The following is a 5,646-nucleotide window of genomic DNA, read 5'->3' on the forward strand; positions in this document are numbered from 1 at the left end:
AAGATTAAGAAACTTTAATGTAGGATGGAGGAATGGAGGAAAGATGAGGGATACAAATAGAAAGGATAATTTTCATTATATATTCCTTTTTAAAATTTCATTTATTTGTAACTGGAGGATAATTGCTTTACAGTATTGTATTGGTTACTGCCATACCTCAAGATGAATCAGCCGTAGGTATAGATATGTTCCCTCCCTCCTGTCTCTCACCCTATCCCACCCCTCTAGGTTGTCACAGAGCACCTGTTTGAGCACCCTGAGTCACACAGCACATTCCCATTGGCTTTCTGTTTTACACATGGTAATGCGTGTATTTCCATATTACTCTCTCAATTTGTCCCACCCTTCCCTTCCCCTACTGTGTCCACAAGTCTGCTCTCCATGTCTGCGTCTCCACTGCTGCTCTGCAGATAGGTTCAGCAGTAGCATCTTTATAGATTCCATTGTTGTTCAGTTGCTCAGTCATGTCTGACTCTTTGTGACCTCATGAACTGTCAGGCTTCCCTGTCCTGTACTGTCTCCTGGCGTTTGCTCAAACTTATCTCCATTGAGTTGATGATGCCATCCAACCATCTCATCCCCTGTCACCCCTCATCTTTCCCAGCATCAGGGTCTTTTCCAATGAGTCTGCTCTTCACATCAGGTGGCCAAAGTATTGGAGCTTCAGCTTCAGCAGCAGTCCTTCCAATGAGTACTCACGGTTGATTTCCTTTAGGATTGACTGATTTGATCTCTTTGCAGTTCAAGGGAATCTCAAGAGTCTTTTCCAGCACCACATTTTGAAAGTATCAATTCTTTGGTGCTCAGCCTGCTTTATGCTGCAATTCTCACAATCTGTACATGACTACTGGAAAAACCATAGCTTTGACTGTACGGACCTTTGTTGGCAAAGTGATGTCTCTGCTTCTTTAATACACCTTCTAGGTTTGTCATAGCTTTTCTTCCAAGGAGTAAGCATCTTTTAATTTTATGGCTGCAGTCACTGTCCACAGTGATTTTGGAGCCCAAGAAAATAAAATCTGTCACTGTTTCCAGTTTTTCCCATCTATTTGCCATGAAGTTATGGGACCAGATGCCATGATCTTAGTTTTTTGAATGCTGAGTTTTAATCCAGCTTTTTCACTAGATTTTTCACATAGATTCCATATATATGCATTAATACTTGTTACTTTTTTTTATCTTTCTGACTTACTTTACTCTGTATAATAGGTTCTAAGTTCATCTACTTCATTAGAACTGACTCAAATGTATTCCTTTTATTAGTGAAAGTCACTCAGTCGTGTCCAACTCTTTGCAACCCCATGGACTATACAGATGGAATTCTCCAGGCCAGTATACTGGAGTGGGTAGCCTTTCCCTTCTCCAGGGGATCTTCCCAACCCAGGGATTGAACCCAGGTCTCCCGCACTGCAGGTGGCTTCTTTACCAGCTGAGCCACAAGGGAAGCCCAAGAATACTGGAGTGGGTAGCCTGTCCCTTCTCCAGCTGATCTTCCTGACCCAGGAATCAAACCAGTGTCTCCTGCATTGCCGGCAGATTCTTTACCAACTGAGCTATCAGGGAAGCCCTAGAAAATGATGATAGAAAAAATTACAGAAAAGAATTTTCTTTTATGAAAATTCCCTTTATGGCTCGTTTTATGGCTGAGTAATACTCCATTGTATATCTTAATGTGTACCACAGCGTCTTTAGCCATTCATTTGTTAATGGACATTTAGGTTGCTCTCACAGTATATATTCTGTTTTAGATTCTAAACTCCCAAAGTTCAAGTATGTATTTTCTTGACACAGACCTGCAGACTTCTGCTTGCAATTAGTTCCTTTTTTTTTTTTTTTTTTTTCTTTTTAAAATTTTTTTCTATAAATTTTATTTTTAAAAATTCAATATAATTGATTTACACTATGATATAAATTTCAGGTATATGACAGGGACTTACAATTTTTAAAAATTATACTTCAAACTGGTTTATAAATGTAATTAGAAGATTTGCCAAGAGGACAAATCTAGTTGAATAAAAATATAGAACATGGATAATGGATTAAATAAAGCTGGAAGTTGAGTGATAAAATAGGAGATAGTAAGAAATATGAGAAATAGACATACTTGTGAATACTTACAAAATGTAACTTTTTCCATCATCATTTTCTTTGTTATGAACTCATCATTATGAAGCTGTCAGCTCTGGCTGTTGGTTAACTGATTCTTGAATCAGTGTTCATTTAGTCTATTTGCTTCATTGACTCAACTCTTATCTTGTTACTGCTTGAGTGTGTGTGTGTGAGAGAGAGAGCGAGAGAGAGTGAGCGAGAGTGAGAGGCGAGAGAGAGTGAGAGAGACAGAGAGATGGAGAAATAATAAGAAAAAAGGAGAAATTGCGTATCTTACAGTTTTGTCTTTGGGTTTCTAGTCATTTCTCAGTTCACTTTCTATCCCAAAGAGGCCACACATTTTAAACAATTAGATGCCTGGCACCAAGTAAGTACTTGATACGTTTGTTAATGTAAGCCTTGTAGCAATGCTGTGATGAAAGTTGTATTGTTATCATACTCAGCTTTATTCTTCTCATCTTCAAAATGAGTGAGATGTACAACTTCTCCAATCTTACATAGCTAGTAAGGAACGGAGCCAAGGCAGAAGTCCAGCTCTGACACCAAGTGTTTGCCCCTTGCTGCTCTGCTTATCTGACTGAGGAGCTATCGTGTGAGCACAGCGGAGGTGATGCTGTGCAGCACAGCTCCAGCAGAGTTGGTGGGGACAGAGGTGAGAACTGGGTAACTCCTTGACCAGGTTATAGTAGTCTGTATAATGAAAAGCCTGAGAATATCATGGGTGCTTGGGTCATCCTGAAGGAAATGTATATTTTATAGAGAGAATGAAATATTTTGTCAAAAAACTGAACATGGGAGAAAAGAACAAAACATTTGATATTCTGTATTGGGGAAAAGAACATGATGGTGCCTTTTACTAATGAAAATTGGTAGTAGAGTTGTTTAATTGAAAAAGAGAAGGAAATGCTTCTATTGCCCAGTTCTGCTATATGTATAGAATGTTATTAATAGTCAAGGGATGAGGGAGAGGTTTGGTTCTTGGACACAAGGGCAGGGACTGGTGATGTGAAGGGTACGAGGAGGTCGTGACTCAAGGCAGTTAGGCTGGGTAAGCTTGTATGATGGCATATAAAGGGGGGGAAAAAGTGAAAGTTTTAGTCACGTCTGACTCTTCATGACCTGTGGACTGTAGACTGCCAGGCTCCTCTGTTCTTGGGATTTCCCAGGCAAGAATACTGGAGCGGGCTGCCATTTCCTTCTCCAGGGGATCTTTCCAACCCAGGGATCCAACCTGGGTCTTCTGCATTGCAGGCAGATTCTTTACCATCTGAACCACCAGGGAAGCACCAATACATACTTGGAAAGAAAAGAATAGGGCCAGAACAAAGATGAAGAAAATGAAACTCTTACATTAGAGAAAAAGGAGAGGAAAGAGAGAGACCATGACTCATTTCAATGACAGACTGATAGATCTGAAATAAATTTTTGAAAGAAAAGAATCAGATATGTTTTACATAACTGTTGAAGATAGAATGTTTCACTGTGCTAAACAATATCAGGGTATAATTTTCAGTTAATTTTAGGCTGGTAGAAATATCACTTTTGTGAAGCCTACTGTATCTCCCTTCTCCTCGTGTTTGAATTTCTTTTCTTCAAAGTGCAACCCAGAGACCAGTGACATAACCAAGTGCCAAGTCCCATTCCAACTCTAAAATTTACCACACTGGCCCTTTGGGAACCTCAAGGATAGAAAGACTACGGCTTTAAATTGTCTCCTTTCTCTCTTGCAACTCTTCACTTGGTGAGGCCAGAATATATGCATGACTCTCAGATGATTGTTGAGTGGCTTCAGTCCTCATGGGACAATGGTTTAGAAAAAGCCTCTCTCACTGATTTCAGGGATTTTGCACATAGCATGGGAGTTTTCAGGGTATTTTGCCTTGCTGTAACTCACCCCTCCAGGATTTCATGGACCAAGTGACTACATATAAGGAAGCTCTCCCTGGGGAGAGAGCCTCCATGTTAACCCAGTGATCTTCAAGAGGGAAGGTCTGAGCCCGTAGAGATGCTGCCAAGATTACTCCTTGTCGAGAGTCCTGCCTTTAAAGTCTGCTTCCTTCCATTGCATTGTCCAGTTGCAATAGGAGTTTCTGTGCAGTTTAAAAATTATTACCCAATCCACAGTCTGGGGGGTGAAGAGTAAACTTCTGTGTTTTGCTAAATCGCTGTAGTCTGCTATTTCACACAACATGTGCTACTGGCATTTGGCCCAGAAGAAACTTTTTTCTAAAAGTAAATGATTACTAAGGAGATTACAACTATTTGACAAGAACCAAACATAGTCTAAGGTTTGGAGAAAGTGTGAGGGAGAAAAACAATATAAATTGTGGTATACAGCTGAGGCCCTTTGTATTCCTCCTGATTAAAATTTGCCTGATAAATTACTTTCTGGAAATAAACTGTAATTCCTCAACAATAACCTATGCTTCTTAAGACCAGGGCATTCAATAATGAATGGGACCTAGATAAAATAGGTTCTAAAAGTGTAATTTTTACTTTATCAGATAAATGTTATGTTTTCTTAAGAAGAGCCTCTTTAGAGTGTCATACTAAAATATTTGCAGTTGAGGTAGTATGATGTCTGGGAATTGCTTAAAATAACCTGTGTTTGAGGGGAAGGGAATAAGTAGAGATATAGGGAAAGAGATTGGCCCAGAGTTACAAATTAATTGAATTTAGGTGATGAGTACATGTGTTTATTGTACTTCTCACTCTGCTTTTACATATGTTTTCCAGCATGAAAAGCTAAAAAATAATAGCACATAATGGTCACTCTTAGAGACATTTAATTCTTGTGAATATGACTGTCTTCCTCAAAGACAGATGATCCAAAACTTCATAGCAACCGTACAGCATACTTAACACTGCCCCCGTATATTTATTTAGCAAGAAATGTTGGCAAAAAGTATTGATATATTTTTCAGGAGAAAGCTGCAAAGAATTCAGCCTGGTTAAGCCACATGTGGAAGAATCCATAGCACATCCACCTGCCTTTCTATGGAAGCATTCTCACGGGTGAAGAGAGCCATGCATTCAGATGCCAGGAAAAAGTGAGGTTCTAAAAAGAGAGGACAGTGTGAATAGAATGTAGTTTTTATTAGTCTCTTTGAGGTTGGCATCAAATTCATGTCATGGATGTTTATAGAATTTATTCAATTAGGATTCTCTTGAAAATTCTAATAAATGCATTTAAAATTTTCTTCTTTTGCAAAATACCAGGGATTACTGAATTCAGTTATAATTTCCTCCAGAAAAATAACAGCACTCCCAATGTACTATTTTTTTTTTCAGTTAGTCACTGCCAAAGCACAGTTCCCAGATAGAGTGTGCCAATTTTCCAACCAGATTGGCAGCTATGGCTTAAAAAACAATGTTTGAAACTATTGTTGGTGCAGGTGCATTTTTACATATAAGCAGAAAGAGAGACAGATTAATCAACCATTTATGAGGGAATTTGCTGTAATAGTATAAGCTCAGGCTCTGAAGCCAGACTGCCAGGAAGTATCTCAACATTTTCTTTCTGTGTGGCCTTGGGCA

Source organism: Oryx dammah, unplaced genomic scaffold, assembly GCF_014754425.2.
Source record: "Oryx dammah isolate SB20612 unplaced genomic scaffold, SCBI_Odam_1.1 HiC_scaffold_4, whole genome shotgun sequence".
Classification (NCBI taxonomy): Eukaryota; Metazoa; Chordata; class Mammalia; order Artiodactyla; family Bovidae; genus Oryx; species Oryx dammah.